Source organism: Oncorhynchus mykiss, chromosome 15 (genome assembly GCF_057628025.1).
Source record: "Oncorhynchus mykiss isolate SJ-2025 chromosome 15, ASM5762802v1, whole genome shotgun sequence".
Lineage (NCBI taxonomy): Eukaryota > Metazoa > Chordata > Actinopteri > Salmoniformes > Salmonidae > Oncorhynchus > Oncorhynchus mykiss.
Genome location: NC_143036.1, coordinates 48,450,527 through 48,474,171, shown reverse-complemented (window position 1 = coordinate 48,474,171; position 23,645 = coordinate 48,450,527). Strand labels below are relative to the sequence as shown.

Here is a 23,645-nt window from a genome sequence, read left to right as displayed (position 1 = left end):
CTGTTTCCTGAAGAAAGGAAACGAGGTAAAACACAGTTATGGGGAGTTTGCATGATTGCGCCCTCTAATGAAGAACATTAGAATCACGCCTGATAAGGCCGCCTTCCACAGGTGATAACCCGAAGCCCGGATTAATTCCTTCAATTCTGTACTGAGCTTCACCGAGTCCAGAACTGGGCGGTGCGGGCCGAACAGGTGTTGTACGTTGTTTCCCTCCTTCAGTAAACAGTAGTTATAGTCATCTGTACGTTCCCTTTTAGTCGATCAACTCGGTTCAAAACAGCTATGGGGATACAAAATCACGCCCAAGTCGACAAATGGCAAATGACGACGGCAAATGAAATGGTCCACAGCAGTTTACCCAGAGTTACAACCCAACAGGAAAATGTGCGGTACCCAGGTATTGCACAATCTACACACTGCCTAATGACCCTCTCCCTCTCCAGCCGTAAGTACAGTGTACGCGTCGTGTACACCGTTAGGTCATTCCTGCCTTCTGCTGTCATATGCCAGAGAAATAGCCTCCACAATCCAGTGGGAGAGACGCTGCTTAGAAATGCTCAATGTACATGTGTAACGCTCGTACCGGACATAGAACAGCCGCTGCTCCTCAGAAGCAAACAGAGGCTGCAAAAAGGGAAAAAGCTCAAAAGCTAGAGACCTGTAGGACATTCATGACCTTAAGGGCGAAGGATGCATGATGTTACCTGTAGGACAATCATGACCTTAAGGGCGAAGGATGCATGATGTTACCTGTAGGACAATCATGACCTTAAGGGCGAAGGATGCATGATGTTACCTGTAGGACATTCATGACCTTAAGGGCGAAGGATGCATGATGTTACCTGTAGGACAATCATGACCTTAAGGGCGAAGGATGCATGATGTTACCTGTAGGACATTCATGACCTTAAGGGCGAAGGATGCATGATGTTACCTGTAGGACATTCATGACCTTAAGGGCGAAGGATGCATGATGTTACCTGTAGGACATTCATGACCTTAAGGGCGAAGGATGCATGATGTTACCTGTAGGACATTCATGACCTTAAGGGCGAAGGATGCACTAGAACGCAACGTCACCTTAGAGTTTACTTCTTTTTTTTAACAATGAGAATGTGTGTGTGCCTAAGTTGAAAAATGTAGATGCACACAAAGACATTTAGGAGCCCAATGAAACATTTTGAGGTACTAAAGCTTTTTTTTTCTAGGTTCACTGGTGCTCCTAAATTAAAATTCCAGGTCAGGTCACACAAAAAAATATTTAGGCGCAAATGCTAGTAACAGGGTTCATACACATTTTGACAGATGGAATTTCATGATTTTCCCATAACTTTTAACCAAATTTATATGACCAACAATTGGTTGTGTTTCTATATACAGTGCCTTGCGAAAGTATTTGGCCCCTTTGAACTTTGCGACCTTTTGCCACATTTCAGGCTATAGATAGGCTAAGATATTTCAGGCTAAGATATAAAACTGTATTTTTTGGTGTAGAATCAACAAGTGGGACACAATCATGAAGTGGAACGACATTTATTGGATATTTCAAACTTTTTTAACAAACCAAAAACTGAAAAATTGGGCGTGCAAAATTATTCAGCCCCTTTACTTTCAGTGCAGCAAACTCTCTCCAGAAGTTCAGTGAGGATCTCTGAATGATCCAATGTTGACCTAAATGACTAATGATGATAAATACAATCCACCTGTGTGTAATCAAGTCTCCGTATAAATGCACCTGCACTGTGATAGTCTCAGAGGTCCGTTAAAAGTGCAGAGAGCATCATGAAGAACAAGGAACACACCAGGCAGGTCCGAGATACTGTTGTGAAGAAGTTTAAAGCTGGATTTGGATAAGATTTCCCAAGCTTTAAACATCCCAAGGAGCACTGTGCAAGCGATAATATTGAAATGGAAGGAGTATCAGACCACTGCAAATCTACCAAGCCCTGGCCGTCCCTCTAAACTTTCAGCTCATACAAGGAGAAGACTGATCAGAGATGCAGCCAAGAGGCCCATGATCACTCTGGATGAACTGCAGAGATCTACAGCTGAGGTGGGAGACTCTGTCCATAGGACAACAATCAGTCGTATATTGCACAAATCTGGCCTTTATGGAAGAGGGGCAAGAAGAAAGCCATTTCTTAAAGATATCCATAAAAAGTGTTGTTTAAAATTTGCCACAAGCCACCTGGGAGACACACCAAACATGTGGAAGAAGGTGCTCTGGTCAGATGAAACCAAAATTGAACTTTTTGGCAACAATGCAAAACGTTATGTTTGGCGTAAAAGCAACACAGCTGAACACACCATCCCCACTGTCAAACATGGTGGTGGCAGCATCATGGTTTGGGCCTGCTTTTCTTCAGCAGGGACAGGGAAGATGGTTAAAATTGATGGGAAGATGGATGGAGCCAAATACAGGACCATTCTGGAAGAAAACCTGATGGAGTCTGCAAAAGACCTGAGACTGGGACGGAGATTTGTCTTCCAACAAGACAATGATCCAAAACATAAAGCAAAATCTACAGTGGAATGGTTAAAAAATAAACATATCCAGGTGTTAGAATGGCCAAGTCAAAGTCCAGACCTGAATCCAATCGAGAATCTGTGGAAAGAACTGAAAACTGCTGTTCACAAATGCTCTCCATCCAACCTCACTGAGCTCGAGCAGTTTTGCAAGGAGGAATGGGAAAAAATGTCAGTGTCTCGATGTGCAAAACTGATAGAGACATACCCCAAGCGACTTACAGCTGTAATCGCAGCAAAAGGTGGCGCTACAAAGTATTAACTTAAGGGGGCTGAATAATTTTGCACGCCCAATTTTTCAGTTTTTGATTTGTTAAAAAAGTTTGAAATATCCAATAAATGTCGTTCCACTTCATGATTGTGTCCCACTTGTTGTTGATTCTTCACAAAAAAATACAGTTTTATATCTTTATGTTTGAAGCCTGAAATGTGGCAAAAGGTCGCAAAGTTCAAGGGGGCCGAATAGTTTCGCAAGGCACTGTACAAAAGTAAGCGTAATGTGGTATCAACACTGGGAGGCTGCTCTCTGATCCCATCTCCTGTCGTTGGGCAAGGCACTTCATTCCACAAAGTAGAATGAATACCTGTATAAAACACATGTGGCAAACCCTCAGTCTGGAGAGCTACTAGGCATGCAGGCTTTTCATCAAGCCCTGCTCAAACACATCAGAGACAGTTTTATCAAGGTCCGGTTGAGCAGCTCATTTCTAAAATGTTGTTTGTTAAGGCATCCGCATGCCTCCCAGCCGAAACAGTTCGGCAGAGTTTGTGCATATATTAGCATGACATTATGTGACGCTTTTGTTCGTTTTGGACTTCGTTGAGTGCACACAACATTTTTTCTGGAGGCAAGCTGAATTCGGAGTCAAAGTCTATGTTCTTTCGTCGGTGATTGGTCAACAGTAGGGATTCTTCAATAAAGTCTTTGTTGTCATTCAACAAGAGACGACTCACTTTCATGCACATTTTTTTATTGAGAAATACAGCACCAAATATCTTAGTTAGATGTAAAATTCCACGACTAAGATCTCCTTGGCAAAATTAATGACAGATTTTGTCTTTGATTCATTCGGACTATTTTGAGGTAATGTATACTGGCTATGCGTTTCAAAATGGACAAACAGTACTATTGACGCTTTTTTCTTGTTTTTCAAGCTAAGGTCGTTTAAGGGAGTATGCAAGTAAACGTGTTCGGTTCGGCTAGCCGAGTTCAGCTAGGCACCAGCTGAACTGAAGCATGCTGACACCTTTAGAGGTGGACAGGAATAAAAGGCTGCACACCTATTAGCTCTCCTAAAAGATGGTTGACCACCCTTGACGTAAAACATTACAACCAAATTTGACATGTTCCGGGTAGCCTCTGACAATAACATCGACGAATACACTGATAAGGTGACTGAGTTCATCAGGAAGTGTATAGAAGATGATGTACCCACTGCGACTATCAAAACCTACCTTAACCAGAAACAGTGGATTGTTGAAAAACAGAAAGTGCAAACTACAGTATTTAACCATGGCAAGGTGACTGGTAATATGGCCAAATACAAACAGTGTAGTTATTCCCTCCGTAAGGCAATCAAACAGGCAAAATGTCAGTATAGAGACAAAGTGGAGTCACAATTCAACGGCTCAGACACGAGACGTATGTGGGCAGGGTCTACAGACAATCACGGATTAAAAAGGAAAACCAGCCACGTATGCAAGTACAAGCGTTCGGTTCGGCTATTCGAGTTCAGCTAAACACCTTCTTCCACAATCACCCGACCTCAATCAAATTGAGATGGTTTGAGATAACTCGGACCGCAGAGTGAAGGAATAGCTGCTAACAAGTGCTCAGCATATGTGGGAACTCCTTCAAAACTGTTGGAAAAGCATTCCAGCTGAAGCTGGTGCAAAGCTGTAATCAAGGCAAAGGGTGGCTACTTTGAAGAATCTCAAATATAAAATATATTTTGATTTGTTTAACACTTTGATGGTTACTACATGATTCCATATGTGTTATTTCCTAGTTGTGATGTCTTCACTATTATTCTACAATGTCGAAAATAGTCCAAATAAATTAAAACTCTTGAATAAGTAGGTCTTCTAAAGCTTTGGAAATAAAATAAAAGAGAGCCGCACACTCTAGGAGCTCAGATGCAAAAATTGAATTACCAACGTTTCGACAGCCAAGCTGTCTTCAACAGGGTATAAATTTAATTACCAACGTTTCGACAGCCAAGCTGTCTTCAACAGGGTATAAATCAGACAGCTTGGCTGTCGAAACGTTGGTAATTACATTTTTGCATCTGAGCTCCTAGAGTGTGCGGCTCTCTTTTATTTTCAAGTTTTCTACTCCGCTAGCCAGCACCTCGCCTAAATAGGTGTGCGTTTCTTTTTCTTCTAGATTGTTCTAAAGCTTTGGACCGGAAGTGTACATAGACTTGAAATCACTGGCCACTTTAATAATGGAACACTAGTCACTTTAATAATATTTACATATTTTTGCTTTACTCATCTCATATGTATATTCTGTATTCTATCCTATTCTACTGTATCTTAGTCTATGCCGCTCTAACATTACTCATCTATATATTTATATATTCTTAATTCCATTCCTTTACTTAGATGTGTGTATTGTTGGGAAAATTGTTGATATTACTGCACTGTTGGAGCTAGAAACTCAAGCATTTCGCAACACCCGCAATAACATCTGCTAAACACGTGTATGTGACCAATAAAATGTGATGTTTTGTGCCTTTTGCAATAATTTTCTCATTCAATATATCAAAGATCAAATGGCTATGATAGTCTACAAATCTTTTTATTCAGCTGAAGCAAGCCCACACATTTTCTTCATGAAATTTATATTTTTTGGTTTAGTCATATTTATCTTAGCTACCTTAAAAAGTGTTTACTTTGCAGGCTGAATAGCATTTATTGAGTTGCAATATCCCCTACATTGGATGGCCAAATAAAGTGGAAGCATCTACAAAACAAGTTTTGAAGCCACTTAATCCAAAAGAAAGGTTACATTTAATATTTTTCCTAAAAATGTACGTGATTGAACGAATACCAACTAATACAATGGCAAAGTGAATAGTTAGTTTCTGCGAAAATAATTGTTTAAATGAATCATATGAATGGTTCAAAAAAAGTAAATCAACTTTGTACGGCCTTATTCACAACTGTCAGTGATAGGTTTTTTGGGACATGACGAAAACATGAATACATGCTAATAATAGCTGAAAAGTTAACTAGAGGGTACAAGATATGATTTTAATTGTCTACCTAGTTCATCTGTTCTCCATCATATTTTATAGGCCATGCCTACCTGCTGCTGTGATGTCTCTCTCCTTGAGAAATGGTCCACTCACCTTGCAAACATGCAGCTGATGCACACAAACACAGACAATCCTGCCTGATATGTTGACTTATTTGATTGATAAAATATTTTAAAACTTTGCCTAAATAAATTACATTAACAATGAAATTAAATTCCATGACTTTTCCAAAACTTTTCACGTTTTATAATATTCCAAAACTTTTCCAGGCCTGGAATGACATTTGAAAAAATGTGACCATATAAACCGTGCAGTAAAATGGTGGCACTGTACGGCCCAGTTATGCTGTGTTTTGGATGGTACGAGGTGGACGTCATTGTATTCATGTGAATGCAGTCACCAGAGGTCAAATATTTAAACTTTTGCCTTCTGCTGTAGCATAGTTTTCTACCGGATGTCGATTTGGACTGTTTGTTTACTGAAATCACCATAGCAATGCATACCGTTGTGCTGGCGTGCTTTTGCCATCACCATCTTTCTTGCTTCACTATGACGAATTGTATGTTTTTTTGCATCCCTCATCGAAATGCAGCATAATACCCTGACTACACCGCTCGCGTCGTTGCAAAATACATTTTGAAATCCATGTTATTCAATTATTGCACCCACACTGCTCGCACGTGTCAACGAGCATCTGCGTTGCCAAGGGCTAAAATATAAGTTCTTTCTATTTCTGAAGCAGATCGCATTGCAAGTCCTGCCTCTCCCATCTCCTTCTATGGTGATTGGCATCTAAACTTTCATAGTATTACCATGACGCAGTAGCGTGCCGTGGTTCTGGTGCCTGGGCCTTCAGTGAAGTCCTACACAGTCCCACCCGAATTAATCCACCTCTTATTACCATCATTATGATGCCATGGCTCTAGACACTATACATTTAGACAGAAACGCAGTATAACCAGGCGTTGCGTCACCTTGAAATTGACATTTTTATTCAGAGAATTTCAGGGGAAGAGTACAATACCTTTTCATTGTGCAGCTTCGTTGCCCTGCGCGCTTGTTCGTTGAGCTGTAGATCCACTCGGGTGTCCCCAAAAGTTTTCAAAAGCACCATTGCTTGTAAGTGCCCAGCCGTACTTTGGTGTCTCGTTGCTGCCTTTGTTAGACAACTCAGGTTTGCAAAGCCAGTGTGGCTCCAAACACCAAATCGATCACTTGCAAATAAGGCATTCCCAGCAGTACAGTTTGCAGTGCTTCTCGGAGCCTGTGAGTCATTGATAGCGCCCATAGTTGAAAGTGGCGAACGAACCCCTTTCCCACCTGTGACAGGCTTTGTAGCGTCGGCGTCTACCTCTCCTGACAATGTCTAACTTTTCTTGAAAAGTTTGTCTTGAGAATGGCGTTATAATTATATCCTCGACCAAATCAATATCTTCTCCTTCCGCCATTGTGGGTTGAAAAAACAGCTTAGTAGTACGCAAATTAATTAGTTGATCAATTTCAGTTTCTTAGTTCTGAGACCTGCCCATATAGGACCTGCCTCTCAATATTGGTAATCCAATCAAAAGGCGTGCACGCACTACGCCTGCTAGCTGGCTCCTGTGTAACACTGGAGCCAGCCAGCAGGCGTACAATAGCCAACTCTAAAGCTGATTGATTCTGAAGGCCTGAGGGCAGATTTTAGACCCCTGGCAACACATGATGGCTGAATATGATTGGATAAAAGATCTAACATAAAGACCAGCTCTCCAAATCTCAACCTGGGGCTGGAAGCAGTGCAACCAAGAGGAACGCTATGAAATGAAGAGTGTAACTCTTACTCTGGGGAGTAATTTAATACATATTTGTGGGAAAATATATTTAAAAAATATATATATTCTGATGATGTTTAGGCCAGCAGAGAAGGCCTTGCTGGCCCTGACTGCCCACCACTGCCATGACGACCGGCAACACGGTTCGTCTTTCAATCACTCACGTGGGTATAACCAAGGAAGAGATGGCACGAGGGTACCTGCTTCTATAAAACAATGAGGAGATAGCCCTTGGCAACGCACACGCTCGTTGACACACGCAAGCAGTGTGGGTTCAATAATTGAATAACATAGATTACTAAATGTATTTTGCGACGCGAGCGGTGTAGTCAAGGTATAAGGCATGGAGATCTCCAATGCGTTTAGCCGAGGCCAAAGCCACAAGCAGGGTGGTCTTGTAGGAGAGGATCTTCAGATCCACAAAATCCATCAGTTTAAAAGGGTCTTCACACAGCACAGCCGAAGCCCAAGTGAGCGCAATAGGTTTACAACTGGCCTGAGATGGGGCACAGCTTTTAAAAGACAGGTGTTACACTTTTTCTCAATGCCAGAAACTCATAAAATAGTAACTTACAGCACCTCAAGAAAACATTCTCATATTACAAACTCTTAAATCAATTGTTATAATAGTATGCTCTCACTTCGGTGGGGCACATTTCATCCAAGAACTTCCACAGCTATCAAGAAGGTGCTTCTCAAAGTGGATGCTGTCACTACCATTAATGTGGCTTCTAAAGCATCTAAAAACCCACAGCAGCACCAGCAGAGACCGCAATCATTATCAATGGCATGGAAATGAATTGGGTAAGTGAAAGAACTGGCTTGCTTGCTACCTCTATGCTAATGTTAGCTAGCTATAGAGCAACCACATTTAGCTCACTTCTTCCATCTCAAAGCACTTATAAAACTAACCAAATGTAAACATGTCTGCCAGCTGTTGGTAGCTAACTGCCGATGCTGTCATAGATAGTACAAGCCCTTGGGAAAGAGATGTTTTCAAGGCATTTGTGTGGGCTGTGCGATGCGTTAATTCTGGGGGAGTTTTTTATACGGCTTGCCGAGTGCGGGCTAAAGTGAACTGCAACACTTTGGACATGGATTTCGCAGAAGCCCCTAACAGGCTTACTACACCGCTCGCGGCGCGTTCGTGAGCATTGCAAAATAAATGTTGAAATCTATGTTATTCCATTTTTGCGCGCGCCAACGAGCGTCTGCGTTGCCACGGGCTAAAATAGAAATCAGTTCTATTTCTTACACAGATTGCACTGCAAATCTTGCCTCTATCATCTCCTAATTGGTTTATAGAAGCAGGTACCCACATGCCATCACCTCATTGGTTATAACCACGTGGGTGATTTATATTACGAACGAGGTCAGTGGCGGTAATGCACCTAATTTTTGAAAGTTGCCAATCGCAATATAAAGTCAAGAGAAGAAAAGGCCTGGAAGGAAGAGAGATGACTAGAAACGATTCGATTGACCATTTTATGTGTGGATTGATTGGCGGAGTAGAGGACCTTGTGCATTTCAGGTAAAATAACAACTCAATGTTTATATCCCAGGACAAATTAGACAAATTAGCAACAGCAAGCTAGCTAAATAGGACAAATTAGCTAGCAAGTGCAAGCTAACTAGCTAAATTTCCATAAATGTTTAATGCTTTCGACCTGTCCCCGAATTAATATAATTAATATAATTGGTTCAGTTTGTTTTGATATTTTAACCTGCGTGTCATGATTGCATTTGGTGTGGGGGAACAAAATAAATGTATGCACGATGGTGCACACGCGCAGCCGGTTTGGGTTCCGTGTTCCATGCTTTTTTTGGAGTGTTGGAATGTGGACTTTGGTCCATAGAAAACTTTATTTTTGGATCTTAGGATCAATGTGGTCGCAGTAGGGCTGTCCCCGGCTAAAAAAAATGTTGGTCAACCGAGAGTTATCTGTTCTTTTGAACAGTCAACTGTAAAAAGAAATGTATATGCATTGAGCTTGTTTGATGCTTTAAGCTCACTGAATGATGAAATAAGACAAATTACTCAAGAAGGAGCCAGAGATCAAGATAACCAGAAGAAAAAACCCTTAACCTGACCATGCTCCTGCTGGCTTTCTCTGCCAGTACTCTCCTGATGTTGCCGGTAATAGGCTACACTGAGGAGTCGGCAAACTTTCTCATGTGGAATTCCAATGTATCTAGCCATTTCTATCGATCTGCATGCCAGTTATGGTTTTCATATGCATATTTCCGTAGAACAGTTTAATTTAACTTATAATAATGTCATTTGTGTCTCAATCATTGTCATGTGGTTAATAAAAAATACATCAAAATGTAAAAATGAACTTAATGAACGTTGCCAACTCCGTAAAAATAGCTTACATAAAGCCAACAAATAAAAACATTGAAGCCTGCAGGTAGAAAATATGGCCTGCCTGCAACGAACTTGAAACATTGTATCAACTACTAACTTGGGTCAGGCCTGAAGCTTGTACTAGCAAACTTATTTTTAAAAAGTCCCACCCCGGTGAGCTCGGGACAGACACAGCTGTAGGCTATATTCACAAGGGATAAGAAGTAATCAGGTAGGCCTATTTTATGACGTTTCCACTGGATCAGAGCATGACATTTTTACCTTTCACACAGTGGTTATTGAAAGGGAGAGAGCTGGAAAGATTTTTTAAATACATTGAGAAACTGTTGTCATTCTCAATGGATGTAAAAAATAGTTTTTGTTCGCTTGCTGTTTGAGGTGAAAACATTACTTTAAGAAGCTCCACAGTGGTGGTGCGTCAAGCCAATCACAATACCATCAGCTCCCCAAATGGGCACATTTATATGTCTACATTTACACGCAGGCCATGAAGCCGATAGTCCTACTTCTATGCATAATCAGGTGTGCGCCCATACTCAACATTGACAGGAGCACTCAAGACAATGACACAAATTGGCAGGAGAGTGGGCATTCTTGAGAGAGATGTGCATTGAACATCTTAGCCACACACCCCTTCTTCTTGGACTGTGCCATCCCCGAGGCCTCCGCAGTGGATTATTCTCGGCCTCTGCAATGGATTAGTTCACAGACGGGTGCAAAAAAGAACGGTGTCTTGTAATATTTAAAAAATAGATATAATATTAGCTACTGCTCGACTAAAAAAGAACATTGGTCGACCAACAGCCTATCGACCAAACAATCGAACAGTCGACTAATTGGTGTCAGCTCTAGGTAGGTCAGTTGCTTCTTGTTGAAGATGCAGCAGGTAATGTTACCTTGCTCTAGTCTCTTCCCCCATGACTGAATTAATCTGTAGCTATTTCTTTCTAGGCGGCAAAATAAGTGAGCTAGATTTTTTTGGGGTGTACTGCCATATGTCGATAACGCACGTTTGTCACTGGTATGGGCTACTAAATATCCTAAACCTAGACAGTGGTAGCTGCAAACTAAAACCGGGGAGAGGGAGGAGAGAATTCACTTTCTGTTTCATCCAGGGGTTGTAACTGGTTCAGGGAACAGGACCGAAAACTGGTTTGAGGAACAGAGCCAGAACCGAGAACGAAAGTGATCAATAATGTTCCAGGGCAGAACCGTTCTTGTAAAACTATGGGAACCAGTTAATACCGTTATTTTACGTTCTAGGCATTTTTTTTCCCAGTCCTACAAAAAATGCAACAAAGTGCCTATGCAAAGCCCTCTCTGTTACTCAGAAACGTATTCCAGTGTCTGCCTGCCAAATGAAAATCTTTGCCAGTTTGTGTGTGATTAATTAGAGAACAATGGACTTTTTCAATGCTAGTTAGTTATCACGTTTCACAATGGACTTATTAACTACACACAAGTGTGTTAGCTAGCTCTAGTCTAGCTCTCAAAAACGGCGGAATTATGTGTAATGTAATGGAACTGAGTCATGATCAAGGGCTAGCTCTGGTCCAACGGCAGTTAAGCCAATTCTCTGAAGTTCAAAGACATTCAAAGTTCCTTCATAAAAGCAGCTCCTCCTTCGGTATAATTCTGTGGGCCTAATTCAGATGATGCCCAGCGTGCTCCTCATCTGCAAAATTTCAATTGCATGTCACCACCTACACTACACTTGTCTGTCCAATGCATGTACATAGCTTGCCCACTCCATAACAAGCTGCTATTTCCATTGATGAAGTCATTTAATGTCGAGCTAAACTGATTTCAGACATTTAAAGAGGAATAGAAAGGAACAATATAAACAGTTACTTTTGAACTGGTTTAGAACTTTATTTTGCTGGGTCGGAACAGTGGAACGGAATGGGGAAAAATTATTGTTCTGTTCAAAACTAAAATGACTTCCCTTCCAAACCCTGGTTTCATCTGCTGCTGGCTAGCTAAGGTTCACTCATATGTTGCCCACATATAATTCCTGAAATTACATTTTAACTAAAAAGTTAGGTCCCACTTGGTACGCACCAGATTACCATTATAGTGGTTCATCCTTTAAAAATTTGCTGCGTACTGCGGCGCAGCTTGCATGGTGCCCCAGAATTTTATGGCACGTTATTTAAATGTGAACCACTGGTACCATTAACGTTAGTTAGTGCTAGTTTGATCACCAGAGGGCATCTCTGAAAAGCATTTGATAGCCTTAAATAGTGGCTGTACTAGAGAATTTAAAACCTTTTTTTGTAATAACATAGTATATGGGACCGATTTTAAGAAATGTTTTTTTTATTAATTTGATTAATATTACGGTGTTTCTATTCCAAGAAAAATTAAAACCCTCTGGGTTTCCGTTAGGATGGAACGGAAAATATGGCGCTGTACAACGTGACAATCGGGAGTAGGCTACAGTACTGGGATATTTAACTAAAGCATCCCTGTGTCGTACGGGAGACCGGGGCTCAATTCCCTGATGGGGAGGAAGGAGTAGGCTGTCCTTGTAAATAATAATATTTTTTTAACTGACTTGCCTAGTTAAATAAAGGTTACACTAAGAGCATAACATTTCTACCCCTAATTTTCTAATTCTAGTCTAACCAATACCCAAACAGAGATTCAGTGAAAATAAAAATGTCTTGATAAATCAATGACCAGTCCCCATGCTTGTCTCAGAGCAGAGCGAAACGGTGCTAAAATAGTTGTAGGCTATTGCTTCTAACTTCAATATGCTCTTTAAATAAATAAGACCTACACCACTTTTAACAGCACATTACTCAACACTAGTGAGACTCATGTTGCCTACGGTAGGCCTACAGTATATCGAAAAATATGACTTGACTCTCTGCTAATAATTACATATGGAGGATATTTCTGTAATTCAGTGATATTTATTCCCATAGTAATTCGTTATGGATCCATAATTAACTAAACATCGGCATTTTGAAAAGAGTATTTTTATCATTATTTTATTAACGAATGCATAAAGATGCCATTATTAGTTACATTGTTTTCGTTTGAACGTGCAGACTGGCACTAAGAACAGAACAGCGGGAACGTTTCCCTAGTCAGCTCCATTATTAGTGCAATGCCCCTTAAAGTGTTGCCTGCTCGCAAAGCCCCTGTAGGAACATTAAAAATTTCAACCAGAGCGCTCTAAAAAAGGAATAATTCCTTTATTTTGGCACCAAAGCTCAAACGTCTGCCACTTACATCCATACAAGCCTCTCGTGGAGGGTTCCCTTGCGGACTGTATAGTAGCAATAACGTTCAAAGGTAAACCGCTTGCCATCAGATTGGACCTTTCAGGGGCCAAGTCCACAGGTTCCAAATCTCTGGTCGCGGGTGCCAGACCTGCCTGTGAGCCTGGGACAACAGGTCCCTGCGCAACGGGAATTGCCATGGGTCCCTGCCTAAAAGGCAAATAATCACTGCGAACCAAGGTGGTTTTGGCCAATGGGGAGCCACAAGGATCAACGACAATCTCTCACGACACACCCTCCAGTGTGGGCTGAATCAGGTCCACAGAGGGAAACTCGTAAAGGAGGGTTCGAGGCCACTGGTGCACGAGAGCATCCATTCCCAATGGAGCACTCAGGTCTCTTATCAAGAAAAATTGCCGACACAGGGGCCCCTCAGGGTGCGTGCTTAGCCCCCTTCTGTACTCCCTGTTCACCCACAACTGCGTGGCCACACATGACACTAACACCATCATTAAGTTTGCTGACGACATGATGGTGGTAGGCCTGATCATGATGAGACTGCCAAGTCTGACCTCCTCCCTATAGGCTGTGTGGTGCAAGGATAACAAACGCTACCTCAACGTCAGCAAGACAAAGGATCTGATCGTGTACTACAGGAAAAGGAGGGCGAGCACACCTCCATTCACATCAGCTGTAGTGGAGACAGTCAAGAGCTTCACAGTAGTGAAGAGGGCACGAGAATGTCTCTTCCCCCTCAGGAGGCTGAAAAGATTTGGCATGGGCCCTCAGATTCTCAAAAAGTTATACAGCTGCAACATTGAGAGCATATTAACTGGCAGCATTACGGTATTGGCATGGCAACTGCTCAGCATCCGACTGCAAGGCACCCAAGTCAGTGTCTTCTCTCTGCTACGGCAAGCGGTACCGGAGCGCCAAGTCTAGGACCAAAATGCTCCTGAACAGCTTCTACCCCAATTGTGTTTTTTTACATTGAAAGAAAATGGTATACCATACACTACAGTTGAGGAACAATGGGAAAGTAATTCTGCTTTGAAAGTTGATCAACTTTTAACCTCACTTTTGAGAAAATGGCCTTTGAATGTTTTGGTACACATACCTGAGTGCTCTTCTTTGTCTACACCCATTCAGCATCCTTCACACCCTCTTAAGCTTTAGCCCCACCCATCTCTTTAAGGAGCGCTCCGAGCACACACTGTACACTCTGGAAGAGGAGTAGGGTTGATCCGATCGTTTTGACCTAACAACAGCAGTCAAGCACCCAAGCTAACTGGCTAAATTTGGCTAGCTTGCTAGCTATTTCCAGACAAATGCGAGAACAGCTCACTCTGACCATTTTATTCACCCTAGCAGAGCTGGTTAAGCTGTTTTTATGTTATCCAGAGTTTTGGTGACTGCAACTGTGCTGCTGGCAACAATTGAATTACGCTTTTTGACCAATGTTTACTGACAAGGGACATATTCAATGTTTGTTGAGCGTTCGTATATTCGTCAGTTATTCTGTGCTCTGGCACCCTCAGATGACAGTGCTCTGAAGTCGGAGTAGATAGCCAGAGCGAATTTACCAGCTACATCTATCAACAGTTGTCGTAGTGACATCATGAACATATTATTGAAATGGTTGCTCGCATTGTGGAGTCTTTTGTTAAGATATGTAGCTAGCTAGCTAGGTAAACAATGAATCATAATCCCAACTCATGACATTACTACCCTGCATGAATCTGCAGGTAGCTAACCAAATGGCTCTGATACGAGTAATATTACTACACAGATCATACACGTAACATTAGCTAGCTAATAGCACACTTTAACTTGAAATGAAAGTGACAAAATTATAAATGTGCAATATCTGAAAATATTGCTAGCTGGTAGGGGTGGGCGATATGAACAAAAATTCATATCACGATATTTTCCACTGTCCAGACGATAACGATACAATATCACAATATACTGTTATTTATTTGACATTTTATGAGCCCTTCAAAGTAAATAAATTACAAAACATTGTTTTTAACCTTAGAGAAACAGAAAGGGGGCATTGCACTTTTTTCTTTTTTACTTCTGTGGTAAACCTGTGCCAACATGAAACATAAACAAAGATATATAACAGTAAAATTAAACTTTTTTTTTTTTAAGTAAAACCTTTTTATTTATTTATTTTACTTTTTCCTGCCAAATAAAGGAAGTGCAGTCTTTTTTCAGCATAACACTGGTCATTATGAATTCAAGTTGTAAACCTTTTCAAACAAACTTCTTAAAAAAATAACCAGTCTGTATGTTTCTCAGTTCAACATGTAACAATTCACTGCCTCCCTCTTCACAACTTCCATGCCAGGAACACCAGCCTATTGACAGTTTCTGGCTTCAAAGTTGTCCTGTGGCATGTGACCACATTGCCCCCACCGCTAAATGCCAACTCAAAGGGCAAACTTGTGGCAGGGATGTATAAGTATTTCTTTGCCAGACAACTCACTTGTGGGAAGCGTGAACTCGCCACCACTCCAAAGGATCAGCCTGACTGTCTGCTGCCATCATCAGAGTGTAGCTGTCCAGCTATCGCTCCGTGACCTGTCTCTGGGTTCTTAAGATTCTTAAGGCAGGTGCACTACTGCTTTTCTTAAAGAAGCTCCCAAGGCTCTTCTTGGACTTCTTTGCGGATTGTGGAGCAGTGGCAGCTTCATTCTCTCTCTCACTCTAGTCCTCTTCAAGAGAGAAGTCTCCCACGGCTGTGTTCCCATACGAGGGGGGCTTCTGTCTCGGAGGCAGCTCTCACCTTCACCAGCTTCTCAGTGGTCATGTAGGTGGTCTTGAACCTTGAGTCCAGAAAGGTAGATATTGGTGAGCAGCTCATCTGTTTCAGGGTTGGTGTATTTGTCATTCAGGTAATTGAGGACCCTCATCTTAATCTCTCGGGTCAGGTTGGCTTCGCCATCATTTAATTTCAGAACCTCCATATTGAACAGGCTTCAGATAGGACACACTCACGTATGTCTCTCCTGGAGGGGCTTAAGTGCTGCCGTGATAGATTCAAAGACCTCAATGTCTTGTCAGGAGGGTGCAAGGTGCCGTGTTTTTTTGTCTGCTGCCAGGACTTGTAGGTTGGCCTTTTCCTGCTCCAGGACTATTTCTATCATCTGCAGGTGAGAACCCCACCTTGTCGGGGATTCCGTGATGAGCTTGTGGAGGGGCAGACTCAGTTTATCCTGTGCACTTATCAGGGCCTTCTGCTGCTTCCAACTATAGGAAAATGTGCTGACCACTTTCTTGCACACTGGGAAACCAGAGGTTCGTTTTGGACACTCCTCTAGTCCGGGAAACCCGAGGTTCGTTTTGGACACTCTTCTCTGAAAAATAAAAAGGTGAAAAATAATTACATATGAATCACAATTATTCAATAGAAATAACATTGCATCTGCTGTAATTACATCAATTTACAGCATGGATACTGGACATAATTACAAATTGAATCCATCTATAGATGTACATTCAACTGTTTAAGAGAGCTATATTGCTTTAGAAAACTGGATAATTTATTGAGTAGGCTATTTATTATTAAAAGAGAGAAGATAGATTCATATATTGAAACCACAGGCTAATGTATCAATTAGAAATAAAAACAATGTAATGTTTGGATATTGCACACATTTACAAATATGATATATTTGGATAGCTGTATATATATATATATATATATATATATATATATATATATATATATATACAGCTATCCAAATATATCATATATATATATATATATTCGGCTTAAAGTATAAGAATGATCAGGCAGTGTAGTCAGCTATAACTTCAAACAGAGGAGATAAGGAATACAATAGCTTTCTGCATTTTAAGTTGTTGTTTTTAAGTTACGTTATTTTTCTACCTAGCTCTGTGTGTTTTGGACGTTGAAACTTACCAATAGCAATGTGTAGCCTGTGTCCGAAAAAACCTAGTCTTGTGCATTTGTTCAGCTTCAATGCTGTGACCATGTTCGATTCGCTGTCGGTAGTCATACATACTTGACGCGACTCTTTCAAGCCCCAGGATGAAAGTGCCTCCCTCAGCCCAGCTGCAATTATTTCTCTGATGTGTTGGTCTGAGAAATAAGAGGCATTTGCTTTGCAGCTTCCAGTTGTCGTCATTGTAATGAATTGTGAGGCTAATGTATGGCTCTGTGATCCGGCATGACCATAATTCGGCAGTGGTAGAGAAGAATGCAGCGTTAAAGGATTTAATTGGCAACTCTGTCCCGACATTCTGTATTGCGTTCTGGCAGACATGTTTTGCTGAAGTATTTATGGCTCGGGATCTCGTATCTTGGGTCTGGAGTTCGAATCAACTTTGTGAAACCGTCTTTCTCCACAGTTTGAATTGGTTCCATGTCTTTCGCTATGTGATACAAAATTGCACTCGTTATCTCATTCCACTTCTTGCTCTTCTTGTCATAGGGAATACCACTAACAAATGATGCCTTGAGTGATAGCGGAGTGTGGGTCTGGCTTGAAGATGTCTTGGGACTTGCTCCGGGGGTTTGTTGCACACATTCTGGTAGATTCCTCATATTCGTGCACACGCAGGGTTTTCAGGTGGTGAAAAAGGTTGCTGGTGTTTCCACCTTTGCCTAGCACAATGCACTGATAACTTACACAGTACTGTTTGTTGGTCGAGGTCGGATATCTTAAAGCCAAACCAGTTCCAAACAACAGAAGCCGTCTTTCTTCGAACCAATTCTTTGTTGTCCTGCAAATCAACCTCAATAGCGTTATTTTCCTTGTCTTCAGTCATCCTCAATGCTTGCTTACACTTTTGCGCTTGATTTTTGGACACTTTTGCTAACGAAAGGAGTTTACTTCACTAAATGTTTGCTTACTCTGCAGTTGCGGATGCTTGTTTGTTGACTTTGATTGGCAGGCCGATTGTGTGTAACGTCCATGCTTCTAGTTGTTTTTATTCGCTAAAAAAAGGCTGTGTTCTTAGTGAAAGAAACAATTTGAACTAGCCCACTAGGCTGTATGACTCAACTGAAAATTTGTGAAAAAAACAAAAAAACGTCTTATTTCATACATTTATTAGTTTATTATGATATGCACGATACGGCAAAATCCATACCATGGCACAACGTCATACCAGTATTCACATTCATACCGGTATTACCACTCACCCCTACCAGTTAGACTATCGTACATGAATGGATGCTTCTCCCTCTGCCCCAGATGCCATGGTTGCCCTTAGTTTGAAGACGTAACCTGGAGACAGGTTTTCTCCATCTCCTTAGCTATCATACTCTATTTCCACTGATTTCAAAACTCGGTCCTCCAGAAAGTGGAGAGCAACACTTATGCAGTTTTAATACGTGATAACTTTTTTTTTAAAGCCACGATAGAGATGATTACCTACTACACATACTGACCAGCTCAAATAGACAGAAGCATGCTACACGGCAGACAAATCCAAACTCATCTCTCGGCATGTCCAGCCTACTCATTATCTCAGCCAATCATGGCTAGCAGGAAGGTTCCTGCCTTTTTCTGTGGCTAAACCAACTAGGCTCGTAATTTAACAATTGTATTTGTATTTACAGATGGCATACAAGTTTGTTATTAAGGCACATGAAACTTCACATGTTCCAGAAGGCATTTCTGCCAAAAAACACATTTAGATTTTTAGTGACACTCGACATACGCCTATATACCTCAATCACACCAACTACCTCGTACCTGAGTACACTGACTTGGTACCGGCATTCCTTGTATATAGCCTCATTGTTATTTTATTGTGTTACTATTTTTTTATTTGTTAATTTTCTTACCTTTGAATTGTATTGTTGGGAAATTGACTCGTAAGTAAGCATTTTGTGGTAAAGTCTACACCTGTACTCTGCGCATGTGACAAATAAGTTGTAGTTGCCCTTTAATTCAATTGTGCACCAGCAAGAGAGCGTTGTGTTTGGTAGCACTGTTTCTGTAGCGGTGCTTCATAGGATGGGAGAGTTTACAAAACAAATGCCCACATGATTGATACAAATCATCATGATTTCATTCTGCTAGGTAGGTCTACTTTGCAATCAACTTTTAATTGGTAAGGTTTTTGGGAAAAGCCTTTAGAAATGACTGTTTAGGCATGCTAACTGGCTACACAACCACACACAGGCACACGCACAAGAAGAGGCATTACTTCTTCTGATAGTTGCAGGAATACGATTTACTGATGCATTCTTTTCAGGAATTGAGAAACGAGTGCAAAGGACTACTTTTCTAATAAGTTAGTTCAATACATTTAACTTTCTGTGCTCTGTCCGGAGGCTCCACCAATGATTTTCTTTCCTTCAGATCTACATGGTTCACGTGGCAGGTCGAGATCAAAACGGGATCAAAACGAGATCAAAACGGCATATTTGCATCCCTGGTAAAGAGCTACATCAACCCTGCCGAACATTTTGCATATCTGGGAGCATTTTTACATTTATTTTCATTGTTCAAGTACTCACAGGATTTTTTTTTTTTTTTTTTTTTTTTTTTTGAGTACTTGAATGGGAAAAAATAGATTTTTAGAACACAAGGCCAGCACTGGAAAAGAATGCACACATTTATCTATATGCCAACAAATTGCAACAATGACTAATTTATAGGCATTTATAGGCAAGATAAATGCTAATTGCTACATTTCCCCATATAGAGCGCAATGAAAAAGAAAGTGCCATTTAAGATTAATTTATTGAAACCGGAATATCAATTTGTTCTATTATATCGTGGAACACAGTATTCAATTTAGTTTATTCTACCTGTTCTTTAGAATTGTATAAACGGATGAACAATTCCACATTGAACACTGCATGGTGATGCACAGTAAGAAGGCATGTGCTTAATGATTCTGATGTTTAGGGTTATAGCCAAGGCTAACCAATTCTAAAATGGCACTAGCAGATAGAAAACTAGTGCAAAATGGGTTGGGGTTAGCCAAAGGGGCTAAGTAGCCAGCTAGCTTCCCATCCACGAAGACAAGCCCCACCCCCTCCATATTCATAACGTGGGACTACCCATTCAACATCAGCTTGGCTGAATGCGGCTGGGCCCAGGTCATCTTAAGCTCATCGACGAAGTCTGGAAAAAGAGGCAAGCGGTGCTTGACCGATAGCAGATATTCCCCACCAAACCTGAATGCCTTCCGCCATGCAGGGAGGACGGCCACTCCACTGACAAGCGTGCAGCCGCTTGGTGACATAGCTCAATGAGAGACGCGCTAGAAGCCCGGGATTCCCCTGCTACATCCGTATCAAGGATGTGTGGCTGCCCCAAAGCCAAACCCTCCATCACAGTCTCAGAAAAAAAAGTTAACCAGCCAGAGAAACCACGTCGTCATCCGAACACGAGTCCTATGTAACATTGAAGGACACCGACATATCAGCCAGCACTATATCGTCATGCTGGGAGTACAGATCCATGTGATTCGATTACGAACCCAGATCCACCCTCGTATCCTGCAACTCAGACTCCACCAAGGTACAGGCACCCACGGGAGGAAAGTGAACTTCTGTCTCACCAAACATTCTAAGGAAAGTTACACGAGAGAGAGCTTAGGCGCAGCCTGAGCATGCAAGTTTCAATTAATCAATCAAATGTATTTATAAAGCCCTTTTTACATCAGCCGATGTCAAAGTGCTATACAGAAGTTACACTTATCATAATATATAATTGAATCACATCAGGTGTCATTCTAATGTTACTCAGTAGAGGGCGCTAGCGTGCAATCTCCCTATAGCTATGTTGTACAGAGTTGGGAACTGTCTGTTTTATTATTTGAGTTCTAATGTCTATGTTATTTATAACTTCAAAATGCATCTTAGAAAGAAAGCTTACTGTTCTAATTCATTCAAAAACGACTCATCTTGTTTTGAACACAAAGCATGCCTCTGAATCCAGGCCATGTCCCAGTATCTAATGTTAGGTTTCTGGCAATTCACGAATGGATAGTGGAGAAATTCAAGATTACATGCAGGGGGAAACATGACATCGCACGATAGGAGAGTTTAGGAGATCTTATACGGTTTGTTCTATGGTCATTTTCATGAGCTAGTCACTTTTTGTAAATTTAAGCATTTATGTAATCGGAAAAAACACACACGCTTCATAATTCATAAAGCTCATGTTAACTGATTGCTATTATCTCAGAACATAACGTGTACGATCTCCTAAGCTTGTGTAAACCTATTTTCGGCGTTTATCCCAAAACCCGATTCTTTCCCCCCCTATGAATGGCTGAAAGAACCAGCAGTAAGGGCGTATTCATTATGCCGATTGTTGCCAAAGTTTTGCAACAGAACCCGTTTACTTCAAACGGAAACCATTTTGCAACGGAAAGGAGAGCTTCCATTGGACAAATTCCGGTAGGTCCCTCCGTTTCGTTCTTGAACGGTGAACTGTTTCCGTTGCAAGAGGTAATGAATGCACCCTGATCTTCCCTCATTCTGTTTGAATGGACAAAAGCTTTCAACGTATGTGTTTTCTACTTTCCATAGCATAGGATCAACAGCCTAGTAATAACATGCGCGTTTCTTATATCAAACTCTGAGAGCAAACGGTAGTCATCGGAATGTAAACTTGCTGGCTAGTTAGTAGTTACCAGCTAACGAGACCATTCCAGTAGTTTATCCGGTCTGAGATCATTAGCTAGCGAACTACTTACTAATCAGAACCAAAAGCAACACATACAGCAAACTCTCCAAAGTGTGTCATTTTAACCATTTCTATACAGCGTGCAAGCCAGACAACTTGGTGCATTTTGTTGATTTACTAGCTGGCTAACAGTTAGCTGACGTTCGCTAATGCTAGAAAGCCAAGTTGATTAGCCTAGCATAGCGCTCTTACCTTTGTAAAGCTACAAATACGGCCGTTAAACACCAACAGGAGAAAGTTAAACGAATTAAAAAGAAACAAATCCTATTATAATGGCTTGTTTGCAAATCTCGATCATTACAGAATATATTCATTTGCAGGTTTATTTTAACTGCTTTATGGTCTGTAGCTCTGACCCCGTTTTCTGAAAATCCGCCATTTTGTTTTACCTTTCAATGTCCTCAAACATGTTTACGTGAATGAAGTGACATCCTCTATTTTGAAGCGTGTTACATTTGTATCTATAGTGGTATACAGTTTTATGAAGCTGGTCTTATTGTAAAATATAGTATACATAAGGATTTCGTAACACTTTAATGCAACTTTTTTTGTGTTGAATATTTCACACTACACATCTGTAAGGATTAGTTGGATGTTTTTATCAATCGGCTAGTTCTGACTGGCTTCCATATTTACCAGCCGTTTGCCCTATCCTTGTTCCTACAATGCAAACCTAACTTAAACCACATGTCTGTTACAGGTTGTCTTTATTGCAGTCGCGCTGCACAGCTCAAAAGATCCCTATAATTCAATTCAATTCAAGGGCTTTATTGGCATGGGAAACATGTGTTAACATTGCCAAAGCAAGTGAGGTAGATAATATATAAAGTGAATATATAAAGTGAAATAAACAATAAAAATGAAAAGGAAACATTACACATACAGAAGTTTCAAAACAATAAAGACATTACAAATGTCATATATATATCAGTGTTTTAACAATGTACAAATGGTAAAGGACACAAGATAAAATAAATAAGCATAAATATGGGTTGTATTTACAATGGTGTGTGTTCTTCACTGGTTGCCCTTTTCTCGTGGCAACAGGTCACAAATCTTGCTTCCTATATCATATGGATGTGGTCCATGAGAACACTTATCCAAGCGCAAACACGATTACAAAGAAGACAACCTGGAACGTCACCGATAACATGAAAGATATTGACCAATCAGATGCAAGGTCCAGAAAACATAACTGCGATTTCGGCGGGCTCTATCTTTGATTATTTGGCACAACTATACTGTGACTAGGGTTGGCATGGCAGATAGGTCAGATGGTAGCATTAGGGCAATTGATAATGATGATAAAACTATTTACACCTGTTGAGAATAGACCTGTAAAGCACAAGACCACTCTAGACGAAGAGTTGGAGTAGAAAGTTCCACAGTTAAGGTAGTGTTATGTTCCCCAGTTTCTGTGTTGTAGTTTGTTTATTTGCATGTGTGTATTTCAGGAAAATGCTTCCTGAAATACCTCAAGCAGCTGATTGGTCGACTCCATGGCTAATTGGAGAGCTGACCCCGCCCCTCGTTAAGACGCAGCTGTTTCCAATTACCCATTCCTTCTGAAGCTAAATAAAAGCCAGTGTTTTCTTCAGAAGAGAGATTGCAGAAAGATTGATTGCGATTTAGAGAGATCATGGCCGAGAGAGAGGAGGCTGATGGCCGAGAGAGAGGAGGCTGATGGCCGAGAGAGAGGAGGCTGATGGCCGAGAGAGAGGAGGCTGATGGCCGAGAGAGAGGAGGCTGATGGCCAT

The 23,645-nt window shown here is 41.1% G+C and overlaps 1 protein-coding gene and 1 pseudogene across 6 annotated transcripts in view; both read right to left on the bottom strand.

Moving 5' to 3' along the window:
• LOC110490132 (transcription initiation factor TFIID subunit 6) overlaps positions 1-22,306 on the bottom strand; it is a 65,693-nt gene extending 43,387 nt beyond the window's left edge. For 2 of the 5 annotated variants that reach the window (XR_016486716.1, XM_021563326.3), the window contains exon 1: positions 22,081-22,306. The gene's annotated coding sequence lies outside the window, so the exon portion shown is untranslated. Of the gene's footprint in view, positions 1-6,816; positions 7,677-22,080 lie in introns of those variants that run through there. The other 3 variants (XR_016486715.1, XM_021563325.3, XM_090200208.1) reach the window with 2 other exon arrangements.
• Positions 15,160-17,205, bottom strand: LOC149978071 (E3 SUMO-protein ligase ZBED1-like; annotated as a pseudogene). Its single transcript, XR_016486422.1, has 2 exons — positions 17,133-17,205; positions 15,160-16,563 (listed from the first exon to the last, which is right to left on the bottom strand). The product of XR_016486422.1 is annotated as an E3 SUMO-protein ligase ZBED1-like (transcript).
• Positions 22,307-23,645: the final 1,339 nt, after the last annotated feature.